This window comes from Mustela nivalis (assembly GCF_964662115.1).
Source record: "Mustela nivalis genome assembly, chromosome: 5".
Classification (NCBI taxonomy): domain Eukaryota; kingdom Metazoa; phylum Chordata; class Mammalia; order Carnivora; family Mustelidae; genus Mustela; species Mustela nivalis.
The window spans coordinates 5,806,020-5,825,403 of NC_139024.1; positions in this window are offsets into that span (position 1 = coordinate 5,806,020).

The window sequence follows — 19,384 nt, forward strand, 5'->3', positions numbered from 1 at the left end:
AATGAAAAGCAATCAATATCTTTTTTCCAGTCTCTCAAGGAAACAGCAAAAGGAAAAACACAATCCTATTTTACTGTAAAGACAGAAAAGATGCCCTCTCTCTGGTCACTTCCTCCACAGGCAGCAGCTCTGCTCCCAGTATGTGCCTTAGCTGCTCTGAGTCCTGAACCACAACCCTTCAGCTCCCATTAATGTAGGTTTTAGAATTTGACTCTCCACTTGTGGTCTTTCCTCTAACACAGTGAAGTACCCTACCACAGAAATCAGGTTTGCTCTCTGAATTCATGGATGAACCTGAATAAGAGACTTCATCAGCCCTCTTAGGCAATAGCATTTCTTGGCTTCCAGAGCTTTCCATCCCTGTACAATTCCTGTGGCAAGCACTAACCATGACTCAAGAATCTGTTTGTCTCCAGTCCATGTCTTGGCATGTCAGTGACTTTCTCAAGTGTACAGTTGAAGTCAAGCTGCTGAAACAGTTCAGAACTGGCTTTCAGCAGTGGCCAGCTCTCAAGGAACCTGGTAGGTGGGTCTGTCCTGTTCCTAAATGAGTCCAAGTGTATTTGCTGTCACTCGTTTTTTGGTCTTCCACGGGAAAATAAGAACATAGGTGTCCATGGAGGTGGGGGTAAAGGACAACATCTGGCTTGCAGTACTGTGAGGAAGGTTTTAGACTTTTCTGCCAAGTGGACTTACATATCACTGCATATGTCTGGTACTATGCATTGAGTCCCAATCAGTGTATGTTCTTTCAAATTGTAAAACAAATCTCTCTGTCATCTCTACTATGTTTGTGGTAGACATTACTAGTTTCCAACAATAATTCCAGGTCTTCCTTTCCTAGAAAGGGGAAGGTTACCTTTCTCAGCCCCCTTTGCTCTTGAGAGCGACAGTGAGAGAACAGTATGTGATTCATCATGTTTTCTTTCTTGCTTTCTTTCTTTCTTTCTTTCTTTCTTGTTTTTTTTTTTTTTTAAATTTTCATCATGTTTTCTTCTCCTGTCTTGGCTAACCCTGAAGACTTATATTGTGATGGAGGTGCCACAGATTGAAGAAAGCTGCAGTTCTGTGTTGCCTCTTGTAGGAAAGTTGTCCTCCATGAGAAGACAATCAGGCTTTGTGTGAGAAAATTTTTGTTTTGTTGGATGCTGAAAAATTTGTGTGATTTGCTAAAGAACATAACCCAAGCTATCCTGACTGGTAGAACAGTCTTCCATTTTTTTTGGATATTTTTCTGAAGATCAACATGGCTTGGACCTGGCCACTGCCCATGATCTTATGCTCATATTCAAAACACACTCTTGGTCAGATACAGGCTAACCAAGCGAAAACAAGCTATGGACTCCAACTTGACTTTAGAGCTACAAGCTGAGAAAATGATGTGGAAAACATTACCGAAGAATAACAGAACTATGTGGACAATCTTTTCACATTATCAACTCAAATAAACACAACTTCAAATAAAAAAAAAATTTATGATAATTCCAATATTTAACTCTATTCATTGAGGAATTATTTGGGGCAGAGGAAAAATTGAAAAAATACATTCTCAATGCACAAAAATATCTTTTAAACTTCTTCCTTCCCATTTCTGCCACTCTCAGTATCCTTCATACAAAGCAGCAGCTCCACAAAACTCTTGTCTCTGTTTCTCACGCCGGCCCCTCAAAATTCTGTACCACCTGATATCTGCCAGCATTTGCTTCACTCAGGTGGATGGATCCTCCTTTCTCCTGTCTTCTTTTGTTTTGTTTTGTTTTTTCTTGCCAGTTGTCATTTGTCTTTCTGATAGAAAAAAAGAAAAGCTATGTATATACTCATATGCATTAATAACCTTTGTCTCTATTGCATATGAAGGGAAATATCAAATCACTCTGGAAAAAAACCCATGAACTTATTAGGATAGAATAAAAACAATTCAAACTTTGGGCAGACCATGGTGGTTTAGAACTTGAACCCCGGATTCTCTCCCTCCCAAGACTTATTGTTTGCTAGCAGTATGAATTAGACAGCAGATTAAGCATTCTGAATGTTACTAAATGCATTTGGAAGATGAAATTAGTAATATTATAAACTCCATAGTATTATCATTAGGTTTTAATTAGATAGTCCAGGTAAATCATTTGGAACAGTATTTGATGTATACTAAAGGCTTTCTCCTTTCCCTCCTTCTCTTGGATGTTAGCTAGCCTACTGTGTTTTATTCTCTCCTATTGTCTGAGAATCACTGCATTATATTAATTCACCCCAACCTTATAGCCACTTTAAACTAGGTTGTATAGTCCTTCTTTTGCAGATAAGGTCAAGGAGGAAGAAAGGAAAAGAGGCAAAGGAGACAAGATGAATGAAATGCTCAGGGACACAGTTTCCCTCATTTCAATTTCTCCTTGAGTTGAGAAGGTAAGCACACTTTCTGCCTCCACTTTCCTCAACTCTTTTCTGTATTTCCAAGCCAGACTAGGAACCTAGTTAAGATATCTACGATCCTTTAAAGATGAACATGAAGCAATCTGGAAAAATAAAATATGGACCAGTGTGGACCAGCTGTCCCACTGAATTTGAATGATAGATGAGAATTTCCAAAAATTCCTCTTACTCACAAAAGATGACTAGTGTATTAGTCTGCTAGGGCTACCATAATAAAACACCATAGTCTGGGACATTTAACCAATAGAAATTTACTTTTTCACTAATCTCTGGAGGCTGGAAGTCCAAGATTAATGTGCTGGCAGGGTTGAATTCCTCTGAAGCCTCTCTCTTTGGTTTGCAGATGGCAGCCCTGTTTTTGCCTCTTCATGTGGTTTTCCCCCTGTTCACAAGTGTGTGTTGTCTATTTGTGTCTTCATCTCCGCTTTATATGAGGATTCAAGCCTACTGGATTAGGGTCCATCCTAATGACCTTGCATTAACTTAATTTCCCCTTTAAAGATTCTATCTTCAAAAAGTCACATTCTGGAGAACTAGGGGATAGGGCTTCAACATATGAATTTTGGAGGAGAACCATTTATCCTGCTACAGCTATAAGGTACAAATATACTTTGTCAATGTGGTGATGAGGGAACATTTTTGGTATGTGAGGAAATTCATTGTTTTTAATGCAGAAGACTCAATAGCACCAGTGTGAATTTAAGTCACATCCCAGGGAACTGGAAATCACTGTCCATGTGTGCTGTTTTTGGAAGCTGTGGCAAGTGAAGCTCATTAATGTTCACTTTGGCTATGATTTAATGATGAGCCAATGATGCATTTCTAGCTCATAAAAATAAACTCAAGAAACCAGACTTGTAAAAATATTGTGTGTGTGTGTGTGTGAGAGAGAGAGAGAGAGAGAGAGAGCTGACTGTTGTGAGCATGACTTGAGAGTGAAACTAATAATATTCAACAGAGAAAAAACACCATTCTCTGAACCCAATTTAAAGAAGAGGAACAAGCACAGTGTTAAAGGAGGAAATATTTTAGTCTACAGTATATTCTAAGGCCAGAGTGTTTAAAAGTGCTGTGGCCTCAATATGTCCAAGGATTGTTTGACACCATCTTTGTAAGAACCTATTGGATATTAAAAAAAAAAAAAGTCCTCAAGCTATTTTATTCCTATAGAGCATAGAGTGCTATTTCACAGTGGTATCAACTATTTTGGGTTGGATATTTTCTGCTGCTCCTTTCCTCTTTGAAAGCAAAAACTGGAACCTCAGGAGCTCAAATTGTTATGAAAAGCAGAGTGTCGCAGGTGTGGTGGCTGAGGTTGAATATGAACACATCTTCTTTTATTCCTTTGTCAGCAGGTTTGGACCAGAGTGAAGGCCAAGGTGTGGATAATAGTGCAGTTTTCTCTCTTTATCTGATAATCTCACTTTCCCGGGAAGATCTTTAATCTTGGATTCAGCATGTTCCAGTGAGATGATGAAAGAAGGAAGGAAGAGTTGTGAGCACAAGATGCTCCTTTGGGGGCCAGAAAGTGGGAGTTTGAATGCTGAAGCAGAAGCCCACGGGCAGAGGGGACCACATGCATGTCTTTGGATTTTCTTGGACCCTGAAAGGTACAGTTTGAATTCTCAGCTATTTAAGTTGATGGTTTCTCCAGGGGTGTCTGGGTGGCTCAGTTGGTTTAATGCCCCACTCTTGGTTTTGGCTCAGGTTGTGATCTCAGTGTGGTCAGATCGACCTTGGTTGGCATCAGGCTCCGTGCTCAGCCTGGAGTCTGCTTGAGATTCTCTCTCACCCTCTTCCTCTGCCCCTCCTGCTTATGCTGTTCCTCTCTTATTCTCTTTAAAATAAATATATCTTAAAACAAAAAAAGCTGATGATTTCTCCAGATAAAATCTTATAATCATTTAATACTGTTGAAAGTGATCTTTGGTTCTGGTAGACAGTCTTTCGTTTTGAAACTAATAGTTATATTAACCCAGTTGTGGAGATTTTAAAGCTACTTTAAGCTTTTCTACAATGACTTTATGGGACTGTAAAAAATACACTCACATTCAATGACTCTTCATAAGACCTTTCCAACTCTATGGGTGTATGGCCCTACGCTCCTCCTTCTTTCCACTCATACATGGATGGATTGCCTTCCATCTACAGCTTTAGGTGTTATCCATACATTATCTTTTCTGCTGACCTCTTATTTCCTCAATCTCATTGAATCTAACCCTTGGAGTATGGGATTGCTTAAATGGGATGATCTGTTTCCAGTGTGTAATAAACACAGAAAGCCCAAGATTTCACTTAGATGATGTTTAAGGCATCAACTATTTCAACGATTTCCATAATCCCATGTCTCATCTCCATAACATACATACTCTCTATTTCATCACACGGGCAATATTATTCTTTGATCTACTTTTTGATCAAAAGAGCTTCAGTGTTTTTGGATTAATTCTGGGCTTCTGTGTCTCTTATATTCTGCCACATGCTGCCAGGATTATTTTCTATAGCATATTTCCTTGTTTTCCTTCATTTTAAGGCAATGAAACCTTCACAGCATTTCCAAAAGAAGTGAATCTCTGGTATCTGAGTAGGCAAAGCATTTGGCAAGTCCCAATATTTAAGAGAGTTTGTGAAGTGTGTTCTACATTTTTCCTTGTTTCTCTTTCCCCCCATACTAGGTGAACAATGATTTTTCCCACCCTTTCATCATTTGTCTCCCTCCGTGGCCCCCCGAGGCTTGCGGCCAGACATTACGGAGGTAGTCTCTCTGAATGATAGCCTGTTCACTGCCAGCATTTCCCCGGGAGGGGCTGTATTTTCTTTACAATCCAAACAACCAAACCAGAATAAAATCTCTGCAATTTTTCTGGCCTATAAACAGCATGCCTTCCTTGGTTCACTTCCTGACCTCCCCAGGCTGTTTGGGTTTCTGCAAACATCCTCACTGGCTTCAGGAAGGGTGGGATGCAATTGTTTAGTTGTTCAAGGAGTTCTGAAGTCTCTCTCATTAGCCGGCAGTTCCTTAAGGAAATAGGCCCAGAACAGGCACTCCAGAGAGAACGAGGCGGGGAGCAGAATGAAGAGAGAAGCCAAGTTGAACCCTCACACCGAAGTGCAGATCTGGAAGTGTTTGGTAAAAGCAATCGTGTTTCATTTCTAGCAGGCTTGTTCAGTTGTTCTGAGCAACAGCACAATCACACTCAGAGACCTGTGGTTCACTCTGCTGTCCCTATATAGCTCAGCTAGATGCCAGACTGCCACAGGGATATCTCTTCGAGGGCAAAGAGCCATGGATTCCTATTAAAGGGTGGGGGCACACCCTTGGGTTAGGTTACTCAGGGAGGCTTTGTGGGTGTCAGGAACTGGGCAGATAGGAGAGCATCTCCTGTCGTGGACAAAAGCACTTGAATAAACCTACAGAGAAAACAGGTTCCCCTGTTTCTTTTCCTTTCTTTTTTAAACCCAAGAGCAAGGAACAATGACTAAATGGATTATCTATCTGCTCTTTTTCCTCCTTCTGACAAGAACAGCTGTGACATTATGAATGACAAAGAAGGAACAATTTGCAGAGACAAAGAGGCAAATGACCAACACTGAGTGTCTAATTTACACACGGAAAAATGCGTGACTTTGGGGCTGATTCTTGGAACAAATACAGACTTGCCACTAGTTGGAGATCTGGGCACCATGACATTTCTACAGTGCTTAATTCTGCCATTGCACAGATGCCACCACACTGAAGCCTACCAGACCCCTGCAGTTACTAGCTAGGCCCAAGTTTCTGCACAGCTGTTGTTTCAATTTTAAACCTTTCTTTATTGATAGTAACTTTATAAGCCACAAAGTAGATTATAAACCCATTAATATGTATTTCAACTTTTTCAATGTTACAACGTATTTTGTAGTAGGTTTTAATATGTTGCACCTGTCACTAGGTACATACCATAATATTTAACAAAGTTTCTTCAGTATGTTTTTATGAGTTCATAGTAGGAGTGCCTTTAACACTCTGGAGTCCTAGGGACCTAAAAAGTAGCCTAGAAAATAGCTCCAAACTTATACGGTGGCACCAACAGATTCTAACTATTCTTTTTTCCATCTCTAAGCTACTCTGAATTGGGTGGCACTGTTTATTGGGTTGGAATCCGGTTCAGTGGTTCCTATGACTTACTCTGTGATCTCAGGGAAGTCTTTGTTTTTCAACCACTTGTACTGGAGGATGACATTTTTCAAATCGAAGTTGTCAGATGATTCTCCCAGAGGCCCCTCAAGCTCTCAACTTAATATGTAAGCTATATACCTTCACTAATGTAAACCTGGTTCCCCCAGACTAGGACTCCTTCTAAAGAGGGAAGCTGAACAGTAGAGTACTTATGCTGTACTGTGTTTAAGTGCTTGTCACCTTGTCTCCCACGGTGGACCTAACTGTCAGTTAAAGGTGTTTGTGTGTGTGTGTGTGTATGTGCTTGCATGTGTGTGAAAGTGGCATCATGATGGTCTTTGTCTGTTGTTCATGAGTCAAAGTCTATGGTGAACTTGGCTGGATATCAAGCACATCAAGATGTAGATAAATTCCCTGTTATTAAGAGTTATTTACAGGCTCTGGATGAAACTAGGAAATCTTGTCTAGTCCTTGATGATGAGTAGGGTAGGAAGAGGGCAGGGTCTGGGCTGGCTTAGTTTTATTTACTTAGAGGTAACTAGACTATACATAGCAGGGCCCTCAAGTCTAGGATTTGGGTTGGTGAGGGAAACAGATGTCACAGAATCAAGCAAAGTCTCTTGAGTAGATACACAATTCAGAGTTTGGGACCCTCTGATTTTAGTCATATTGACTGAGGCCTTTTTTGTAGGTGTGTTATCTCTTAGCTTCTCATCAGAATTAATAATATAATCTATTAAATGGAGTTCCAAGGCTAAAGATCGTGTCTGATTTGCTGATTTATAAATATTTTAATATTGTGCTTGAATAAACCTCATCCTGCTCAGGCTCATAGCATTGCTTTTGGTTAGAGTATTAAGAAAAGGTGATGGTGACATGCATTTATGATTTCTGTTCTTGTCACGTTTGGTTTGCAGTTTTCATTGTGTGTAGGTAATTATATTTTTCTCTAACATTTTTTTACTTTTCTTTTTTGATTGCCACTTTTTTTTTTTTTTATTCAGAGGTGTTATAAGACAGGAGAGTCTTTCCTATCTAGTTAATTTAATAAGAACTTAAAAAGTTTTCTTCAACACAATATGGAGGAAAGAACTAGGAAATAGTATTCTTGGCTTTAGGTCTCAACTCTATTCCTGTGTGAGCTTTGATGAATTACTTGATCTCATTGGGTCTTATTGTTTTTGTTTTTATTTTTTTTATCTAGAAGCTGGGGAAAAAACCATGTGTCCACTCCTTCAAAAGTTGTGATAGTCAAGTGAGATCTTTGCAATGCTTTGTGATAATGGTTACTTTTTTGAGGTTCACACTTGCACCCATTATCTATAATAAAGATGACCAAAAAACATCAGTGGCACACAAGCTTAAGAGTTTACTATTCATAAATCTGGAATATTTGGCTGGAGGCTCTACTCATCTTGGTTGGAGCTGGCTGAGGCATTCTCATTTCGGCTTGAATTGCTTGTATAGGCATCAGCTGGCTCTCCGCTGATCTGGGATGGCCTTGGGAGGGACAGCTCTGGTGACTGCATGTTTCTTCCTGAGGAGGCTAGCTTAGACATGTTCTCATGATGATGGTAAAGTACAAAAAGCACAAGCCAATGATGGCACAAGCCAATTACAGGCAAATCTCTACTTGTGTCCCATTTGCTACCATCCCATTGGCCAAAGCAAGCTTGGAGCCTTAATGAAAGGGCAGTAGGAAGCCACACTGCAGGGGTGTGGATTCAGGTGAAAAAGGGGCACATGTTTGTGATATGCCACAGTACTAAATTAAGGAGAGTGGGCAGGGTTGGAGCTGATGTGAAGATTATCCATGAATTGGCCATTGTTCATGCTGGGCAAGAAGAGTGTGTGAGGATTCATTATACACTTTTCCATAATAGAAAGGTAAATCAAAACGGCCCAAGTTCCTCCACTTGGGAAGCCCAAAGCAGGTTTTCTTGAGACTTTTGGTGGATTCATTATTCTCTAGTGTTCTTTCTTGTTCTCATTAGGCTGAACCAGAGCATAAGGTCATGATTCTTCTGCACGGGGAGCCGGCCTGTGGGTGGGGAAGGCAGGGGCACAGATTTCTGAACATATTGGAATTTTTGCTTTCTCTTTGTCTGACATTGCAGTTCTGCCCTCAATTACCAAGTTTCAATATAAAAATTCTTTTTACCCATGCCTTCCTGCCTTTTCTTATGAAGCATATGACTGAGACAGTGTGTCCTTTATGTGCCATATACCATATAGTTAGATACCTACACACGTTAACTGTTTGAGCATATGACAATTTCAGCCTGCTAGAAGTGAGACATTCCTTCTTCTTTACGTCTTTCTCTCTTTCTCTTCCTCCACTCATTTAAAAAAAAGTAATAAACTTCTACACAGAGCAACAGTGGTTTAAGTCTTGGTGATGAAAGGGGGAGCAGAAAAACAGATCTGCCCTCATCCAGACTGTAGTTCATTATTTCAAGCTCAAATTCATAAAACGTGCAAAACTCTATTATGGTTTGGATCTATCAGAACCCTTTTGATTATGATATTAGATTCCTCAGAACACATGATACTTCAATGGTAATCCCCTTTTGTAACGACAGAATACCTGTGCAATGTCTTCTTTTTTTTTTTTATCATTGTTTATGCACCAGACCCAGTGCTCCATGCAATACATTCCCTCCTTAATACCCACCACCAGACTCACCTAATCACCCACCCCCTGCCCCTCCAAACCCCTCAGTTTGTTTCTCAGAGTCCACAGTCTCTCATGGTTCATGTCCCCCTCTTATTTTCCCCAATTCATTCTTCTTTTCCTTCTCCTAATGTCCTCTGTGTTATTCCTTATGCTCCACAAGTAAGTGAAACCATATGATAATTGACTTTCTCTGCTTGACTTATTTCACTCAGCATAATCTCCTCCAGTCCCGTTCATGTTGATATAAAAGTTGGGTATTCATCCTTTCTTTTTTTTTAAAATTTTTAAAATTTATATACATATATATATATAAAATTTATTAAAATTTTTTTTTATTTTTTTCAGTGTAACAGTATTCATTATTTTTGCACCACACCCAGTGCTCCATGCAATCCATGCCTTCTCCAATATTCATCCTTTCTGATGGAGGCATAATACTCTATCCTATATATGGACCATGTCTTCTTTATCCATTCATCTGTTGAAGGACATTTTGGCTCTTCCACAGTTTGGTGATTGTGGTCATTGCTGCTATGAACATTGGGGTACAGATGGCCCTTCGTTTCACTACATCAGTATCTTTGGGGTAAATACCCCAGTAATGCAATTGCAGGGTCATAGGGTAGCTCTATTTTTATTTTCTTAAGGAATCTCCACACTGTTTTCCAAAGTGGCTGCACCAGCTTACATTCCCACCAACAGTGTAAGAGGGTTCCCCTTTCTCCACATCCCCTCCAACACTTGTTGTTTCCTGTCTTGTTAATTTTGTCCATTCTAACTGGTATAAGGTGGTATCTCAATGTGGTTTTGATTTGATTCTCCCTGATGGCTAGTGATGATGATTCTTTCATGTGTCTGTTAGCCATTTGTATGTCTTCTTTGGAGAAGTGTCTGTTCATGTCTTCTGTCCATTTTTCTGAACCTAAGCAGCTACCTTCTCTAAATCCAAACCTTTAATCATTCTGTAGTTCCAAATCTTTATATTTCAAGTCATAAGTCTAATTTTTTCCCTGAACATTATTTCTACAGTCAAATCTCTGCAAATTGCATATCTGGACCATGTTGAACAATTCAAATACAGTGTGGCAATTTATACTCAAAACTCAAGAAAGGTGGGGCTGGTTATGTTCATTTTCATGGCAGCACATGAAAATAGCAAACTATATTGCTTTATTAGTCCAGTTTCTCTCTGAATTGGTTTTACTTTTTCCATTTGTTTGTCCAAAAACTGTCTGTGTGTGTGCATGTGTGTGGCATTTCTCTCTTCTTAGCATGGTGTGCTCACCACTAAGGCTGTCATGTAAAGAAGGGATGGCCTATGTCAGAGCAAGCACTACCTTCTGTTCAAGGTTGTCCCCTTAGTTCACTGCCAAACTTAATGTCTGTAAGGCGCCATTTTGGACTTTGGCAAACTTGAGAGAGCAAAGCCTAGGGTAGCCACACCTAGGATTGTAGGTCTAGCTGGGCAAGTTGACGTTCATTCATCTTTGACACGTAGTCAGGCCCCTGATAATTCCAAAGGGCGTCACATTACAAGAAAAGGCCCCTTTATGACCAATGAAGGTGTGTTTCCAGTCTATTTCCCGCCAGGGTCCATCTGGAACTGCCAGTAGCTGCGAGGGAGATGAGTGGCACCTAACCCGGTTTTGCTTAATTGAAGAAACCCAGCCCACTGTCCATTCTAGGGAATGGGGAGTCTTTTTGCAATTTTTGTTTTAAATTGAATTTTATTTCTGGTAGTTCATGAAGAATTCAGTCTTTATGATCCCCTTAGGAGCAGATTTTGTTTTGTACTGGGGTTATTTCCAAGAAGAGACAGTTCAGGCTGGAGCCTGTGTGCCCTCCAGCTGGTTTCTTCCACGGTCTCCTTGTGGAGGAAAAAAACCCAGTGCAAACAAATGCAGGAGGGCTAGTGAGGGCGATGCTATACATATGCATTAAAGTGTAAGGGCAGTAGGTCTTCCCAGCTGTTCACTAAGTGCTTCCGCCCCGGGCACCACGGGTGAGCTTGTTAACCCTTCACCTCTGCAGAGGGGGATTAGCAAGGGTGAACTTGCTGGTGTTCTTTTGAATCCACAGCTATTTGTGGTATCAATATGCTCATGATGGGCCCAGATGGTGATAGAGGATTTTAGTCATGAGCATCTTTGAGCTGGATTCATGTGCCATATTGCCAAGGAAAGGAGCAACATTGTGGTTCAGTTTTTCCAGTTTATAGAATGGGCTTTGGATGGTGGGGGTTTAGATTTGAATCCGGGCTTTGGAACTTTCTAGTGATGTGACTGCTGTTGGGTTATTAACTACTGAGTCTCATCTTCTCTGTCTGCAGAGTGTGAATGACATTTTATATCACTACCTCCTGGAGTGTTTGAGGATTAATTAAACACTATCTATAAAGTGGAGAGCATAATGTTTTAACCAAGGACAACTTTTGCAATACTGATGATGATGATGATGAGGAGGAGGAGCAGGACCATGAGTATGAGGACAACGAGTGCCATGAGAGATAGCGTTGCACAGTCATGTGACCTGGGGATGCAGCCCCACGCAGGTGAATTCAATGGCCCAGGCATCCATGTCTTTCCTTTGTTTTCAACTCTCCAGATCTTTTTCCATGAGGATGAGCTTCGATATCTATGCGTCTTTTATGAGGTCCCAATGACCTCCCCTCCTGGATTCTCCTCTGATCTGAGTCAAGCAGGCTATTGACGCAGTGGCTGATGTAGCATTTCTACCTCCCTCTCTGTGCTGAGTATTTTCTCCACTGTTGTCTTTTGATTTTTTGAATTGAATCTCCAATGGGATCTCATCCTTTAGACAGAAACTCCACCTAAGCTTGTGGGTGATTGTGTTCCATGCCGACTGAGACTGTGTGGCAGGTGTCTGCCCTTTCTGGGCAGTTGCTCCCACTCATTGTAACTTGAGTTGGCTCAGAGAAGCGGCAGACTCTCCAGCCCACAGGCTAAATCTCAACGTCTGCTTGTTTCTGTAAACCGAGTTGGTCAGAATGGCTGTCCTATTTGCTTCCGTGTTGAGGATGGTTGCTTCCTCCTCCAACGCAGAATCGAATCATTACCCAGACCTGTGGCACACACAGCCAACCTTATTTACTCTTTGGGCCCTTAAAAGTAAAGTTTACTGACTCCTGGTCAGAAAATGGGAAGTGCTGTACTCCTGGTCCCAGCTCTATTATTCAGCCTGTGATGTGGGCAATGTTTCTTTGCGGAAGTAAGGACTTCCTTCTCTCAACCTCCCAAATTTTCAAGTTAGGTGGTAGAGTTACTGTCAATTGTTTCCTGAATGAAATGTTGAAAAATAAGCATTCTCAGAACAGCATTTTATCAGAAGGTCCAGGTCAATATTTTTTCAGAAACTTTCATGACATCCCGTTCTCAAGTAGTTTCGCTAACTCTGCTAAGCCACGAGGGGAAGTCATACAAGCTACTTTAAGAATCAGATCACAGGCTAACAGGTCCAGCCGTCCCTGGAGCCACACGATGCAGCTGTGGGCAAGTGACAGAACAGAAGCAGAACAGGAGGCAGTGTTAGGTACGATCACGTGCGGAGAGAGATCTATGACACCACATATAGAGGATGTAAGTCAGGGGGACAAAGGATCAAAAGAGAACAGGCTTATATGTAGAGAGAAATCCATTGGAACATGGCAAGAAATCTCAAAATCTTTCATATCATACTTTCCTGGCATCCCTTAGACCCTATAAAAGAGTAGGACACAAAGGAGGGAGGAGAATGGGGTATGGCAGGGCTGGGAGGAGCAGGGCTGGCTGGCTGTGAGTCAGGGGAACAATTCATGGCTGGACAGGACGGGATGGGGTGTTTGTGTGAGGACAGACAGATGCGCAAACACTGTCATCTAGTACCCTTCTGTTCTAAGGAAACTTCTGGAATGGAAGATCAGTCAGCCAGAGGCAGAAACCCCCACCCGAGGAAAAAGGGTGTGTGGCCAGCGAAGAATAATGGGCTGCTGGGAGATGCCAGTGGAAGAAACATCTAAACGGTAGTTTTGTGGGCGGGAGAGTGAATGTTAGGGATGAGTGAGATGATTTCCTACAGCTGGGGGAGGTAGAAGGAAGTAGAGCTGCAGTATTGCAAGATGAGGCCGTAAAAAGAGCTAACATGAGAACTCAGTTTCTCTTTGCAAGGCAGCCGCCTGAGTCCTTTGGAAAACTCACATTGTGGGTGAAGGGAATGGGTCTCAGGTCCCCTCTGTCACTATCTCTGTGAACACAACAGCCAATTTCCCACAGGCTCAACTTTCTCATCTATAATATCGGGTCAGGCGGGATGGGGCAGAGACTTGATGAAAGGTAGAGATGCCTCCACCTCCCAAAATGCTACAGCTTCATGTCTGTCTGTATCATGTCTGCATTTCACTGTTGGAGTTCAGGCCTCTATTCTCAAAAATCTATCTACTATCTATGTATCTATGTATCTATCTATCTACTATCTATGTATCTATGTATCTATCTATCTGTCTATTATTATCTCTCTATCATTTTTCTCTCTCATCAATACATTCTCAAACATCTATCTTTTAAAATGCTGCCATTGTTGGTTTTGCCTTCACAGGAATAAGATGTATTTTTGTCCCCCGTGATTTGAGCATGTCTGTTGCTCTTAAGAGTTTGAATCGCTCCACACGGCTTGGTGGTTGGGAAAATTAGGATGGGATGAGTTCTGGTTTTTACTTCATTGTACAGAGTAAATACAATAAGCAGGGGAAAATAAATCTAGCAAGTCACAAATAAAAAACAATAAAACTTTAGGCATTTTTTCAAAATATTTTGTTTATTTATTTGACAGAAAGAGGGCGAGCACCAGTAGAGGAGCAGCAGTCAGAGGAAGAGGAGGAAGCAGGCTCCCACTGAACAGAGAGCCTGATGGCAGGACTCGATCCCAGGACCCTGGGGTCATGACCTGAGATGAAGGCAGGCGCTTGATGACTGAGCCACCCAGGCGCTCCTTTAGGAACTATACTTTGAAGGTCGAAGAATGTACACCTTTTGGTACGGCTGCTTGGGGAGTGGTGGGAAGGCAGAGCCAAGGCAAGAAGAGAAATCTGTCATTTCTAAAGTGCTACGCATGGCATCGGCATCAGCGCCTTTAATTCTTGTGACTTCCCTGGAACTGCCCCCTGATCTGCCCCCTGGAAAGAGATGAGTTCTTTCCCCGGGAAGCTAATTGGCTTGCTTAGGGAAGGGGTGAAAGTGAAATTTGGATGCAGGTAGGTAGTCCCCACAGGGTCTGTTCTTAACCCCGATGCCCCCCTGCCCCTGTACTTTATTGTGGCAAAGCACACTGGTTCAAGTGCACTTCAGTTCTCAGCTTCGTATTGGGTGGCCATGGCAAACACAGTGACACTGTGTGTCATTCTCCAGCCACACATGCGTATTCCTGCTCTTCTGGAGGGTGAGGTTGGATGTCCACTCAATTTTATTTTCCTATTTGTTAAATGCAGACACAAATGTGCATCTGAGGGGATCACCGGAGGGATTAAAGAAGTTACACTTATCCATTATCTGGCACCCAACAGGTACCCAGGTAATAACCGGCGCTTTCTACTCTCTTCATTTAGTGACCAGAATGTGCAGTGTTTTGTTAGGGAATGTGGTGAGAACAAAGGAAGGCTAGGGGCTGGTTTCAGCATATTTTCAATTTAGCTGAAAAGGGAAGAGAACAAAATCACACATACTGACACACTCTATTTGTCTACGCTTCCGGGATCTCCTAGGAGATACCAAGTGGACCAGTGGAGAAGGGATGTTTGTCAGAGGGATTCCGTTTGGATTTGAACTTTGAAGATGGATGTATATGGCTGCGCATGAGGAAGAAGGAGGTCACGGAGCATTTCACACGAGGGAAAAGGACGAGGAATGCACAGGTGAGAACAGGTTTGAGACAATAAAAGGACTCATGGATCCGAGTCATTTTCAGGTTTAATAGGGTGTACGATGTTGGTGAGAAGTTGTCTGATGATACCTCATAGCACGAAGCTTGACGGGAATGCTAGGAAGTCTCTGTGGCAACTCCTGATGGAGGTTACGAGAATGTGGCAAGCACAGACCTGAAAGGCAGAGCCAAACCTGACACAGAGTCGAAGGTTTACAAATGATCTCACAGACTGTGGGGGGAGGGGAAGCAGAGGGACCAGATGGCCCCAAGGTTGCGAGTGAGTGTGACCGGAGGGTGACAGGAAGGTTGGTGATCCCCGTGGTGTGGAGGGAAAAGCCGGAGCTGCTTCTGTTAATTAACTTTGAAAGTCTTTCAATGGTGCATCAAATGTCACTCAAAAGGCTAGCCTTCCCATCTTTCAATTGGTTCCTGAGGGTCCTGAGAACACACTTCAGAATATGATACCATGTCAGGAAGGGTGAAACAATCTTCTAAAACAAGGCTTCTAAGTATCTTGAAGTATCAGAATGTGCCGTTCTGTTAGCCCTCCTGGAATAACTGGAAACATTCTGCTTAAAGGTGTATATATTTGTTTTCTATTGCTACTGACACATTACTCTATATTTTCGCTGGGGCAATGCGCATATATTATCTCACAGTTTCTGTGGCTCAGAAACCTGGGAGTCTCAGGATGTTTCCATCAATGTGACAGCAAGAGCTACCACCACCTCAAGCTTCCACCTAGGGATGACCTGCTTCCAACCTCACTCAAGTGGACCTTCCGTCACGGCTGCTTCCTAGTATGGTAGTGGCTTCCTGTGTGTGAGCCACCAACCAGAGGACCGGGGAAACAGCTGAAATGGAAGCCATAGTCTCTGATCTCAGAAGGGACATCTCAGGGCTTCTGTCATGTCCTGTTTGTTAGAAGCAAGCTAGCAGTTTTGGTTTACATCCAGCAGGAGGTTGTGACCCAAGGTCATGGACACCAGAAAGTGGGGACCACTGGGGCCATCTGTATCCAGTGTAAGGGCTTCTGTCTTGTGTTTCCAAGAGGGGCTTGAAGCTGGTCTGTTTCACTATCAACATCCAAGTCTCCCCCGACCACCATGTATTGAGGTCCTACTGCATGCAAAGCCTGAGTAAATCAGAGTCCCTCCCCCACACTGCTGCCTTGGAAATGTGAGTTACCATTTAACGGTCTGATCAAATGCAAAGCATTATCTTATAGGCTTTCACATGCAGGGGGAGAAAACAGTTCCTAGGATTTGCCATAAAGAGGGATGATGTCCTTGCTGATAGTTCCTGAAGATACTATTATCAAGAGGGTGATTTTAGGGGTGTCTGGGTGGCTCAGTGGGTTAAAGCTTCTGCCTTCCGCTCAGGTCATGATCTCAGGGTCCTGCGATCGAGCCCCGCATCGGTCTCTCCACTCAGCATGGAGCCTGCGTCCTTCCTCTCTCTCTGCCTGCCTCTCTGCCTACTTGTGATCTCTGTTTGTCAAATAAATAAATAAAATCTTAAAAAAAAAAGAGGATTATTTTACCTTTCTTCCAGAAACTGTGAACAAAAGATGTCGGCTCGCAAGAATCTGTGCCATTTGCATATGTTAGACCTGCTCTTTCAAAAATGATTAGTAGCTGTTGTACGGAGTGGGTCCCTAACATGAGTCCTAAGGCCCTCAACTGAGCAGATGTTGGTGAAAATACTTTTCATCAAGTCATGGACTCCTATTAGTTTTAGAAATGATTTCAAGAACCTTCAGAACATGTTGTCTTTCTGTTGCACACATTTTAATTTGTTTTCTTTCAACTTCAAGGATATTCATGTATGTTAGTGACTCTTTCAAATGTCTCGTTTTTTTTTTTTTTTAAACTGACAAAGGCATTTGAATAGAGGGATTTTCTTTACATTGGTTTAAGCCTTAAGAGGTTTAGAGATTGAGTAATATTCTTTTTTATTTTAAAGATTTTATTTATTTATTTGACACAGAGAGAGAGAGAGATCACAAGTAGGCAGAGAGAGAGAGAGAGAGGGGGAAGCAGGCTCCCTGCTCAGCAGAGAGCCCGATGCAGGGCTCGATCCCAGGACCCTGAGATCATGACCTGAGCCGAAGGCAGAGGCTTAACCCACTGAGCCATCCAGGTGCCCCGAGATTGAGTAATATTCTAAAAATAATATTTTGTAAGAGTTTGAAAACATCCTGCGCATGCAAAGGAAAAAAAAAATGCTTAATACTACATGGGTCTCATCAAACTAAACTTGAGTCAAAACAGTGTTTCCAATTTATACAGGTTCCTCGAAGAGCCTCATTTTGCTTACCATGCAGCCTTCTCAGGTAAGATGACTTTCCATTATTAACTATTGGATAAATTGAATAAATTTCCCTCAGTGAAGGTCACCCTTAATTATCAGGGCTTGCCTAATCAGGAACCTCTCTCTCTTTGTGTTGAAATCGCTGATTTTCCAAAAACTCCTGCATAATATCCTTTGCATTGCTCTTTTCCCACCCGAGGTAATCAATCACCCGGTTTGCTTTTTAAATGGGAATATTTGTAACTTCTAGCGATTCAACCACTATGAGAATACTGAGATAGAACATTTGAAAATATCTGAAAATGTTTGCAAAGCCCTTCCAGATCCTTAAATAAAGACGTATTTTGTAACGGCGTGGTATTTTCTTGGCTCATTTTAATCTTTTTTACCTTAATGAGAAATCGATTTCACATAGTCTGTCCCCGCTCTCAGAGTTGCACACTAAGAAAGCAGAGAGCCTGAAGCGTGTTGCCATCATGTCAGAGGAAGCTTTGTTTTAAGCACACGGGGGAGTTCTGCCAAGGGCCCACTGGGCTCTGGTGAGGACAGCTGCAAGGAAGCCGACGCATGTGGGCCTGGCTGGCCCTGGGCTGGCAGCGGGCCCGTGCCTCAGTGTGTGACCACCTCTGACTCCGGCAGTACCGGTCCCGACTCTGGAAAATCCTGGGCAGATGGGACAAATGCTTTAGGGAGCAACTGGTTTGAAAGAATAGACTCTTTTAACTCCCAGCTGTGAGGGCCACTTGTGAGAAAGGCTCCAGGCCAGGGCCAGGGTCAGAAACAGCTGTTGGCGGGGGGGGGGGGGGGGTTCGATTTCAAACCAAAGTAAATTGCTGGCTCCGGGACAGGATTTTGATCATATATGGATTTGTTCAAATTCAGCTGTTGACTTCAATGTGCAAGGCTTCAGTCCACAGGTCTCTTTACCAGCTAAAGGCAGAGCCCATGAAGTAATCCCTTAGACCCCTGTGAGGTCCTGAAAGCCTAGCTTTCATAGCCACATGGGTCATAGCCACTGCACCTGTGCGGCCCCTAATATTCGGTACCTTCTAACTACGTGCTTGTAAAGTGAAGGAATAATTTTCTAACTTAGAAAACTGTTTTTTTTTAGAAGATCTATGTGGGGTGGGGAAGGTACTTCCCTACATCATGATGACTCCATCAAGGAGGAGTTGTTTCCTTTCCTTTAAGATCATGTAATGGCAGGGGCGCCTGGGTGGCTCAGTGAAGATCCCGGGGTCCTGGGATCGAGCCCCACATCGGGCTTTCTGTTCAGCAGGGAGCCGGATTCCCCCTCTCTCTCTGCCTGCCTCGCTGCCTACTTGTGATTTCTGACTATCAAATAAATAAATAAAATCTTAAAAAAAAAAAAAAAGAAATCACGTAATGGCAAAAAGGAGAAGAAGGAAAACAAAACTCCTTCCCCTCCCCCAACTTTGGTGAAACTGTGAGATGTGACTAGCCTAAACCACAATGTATAAAAGAGAACATTGAAAGTCAAAGTCGGATTCCGGAATTTGCGAAGAAAGTGAGACCATAGTGCGGATTGCGGGCACAGCACGCTTTTGCAGGCACAAGGAGCACTTTGAGAGGTGAGCCTAAGTCTTATCTTGGGGGAAAAGGAGCTTCCCCAAATTATTTGCATACAAGAAACTCAGGGAAGATGAAAGGGAAGAAAAATTGCAACTGTTTGCCATATTTTTAGGAAGTGGTTTGTTATAGATCTCAGTTGTATGGAGAGAACCAAAAGCTAAAAAAACTCATGATGTGTTATAAAGAGAATTCCAACCAGCCTGTAAGAGAGCCCTGCCTCATGACCCTTCTACGATGAATGGTCTGGGGTGGGTGCATCACTGGGGTAGAAGAAAACATATTCCTTGTAAAAATGTCCTAAG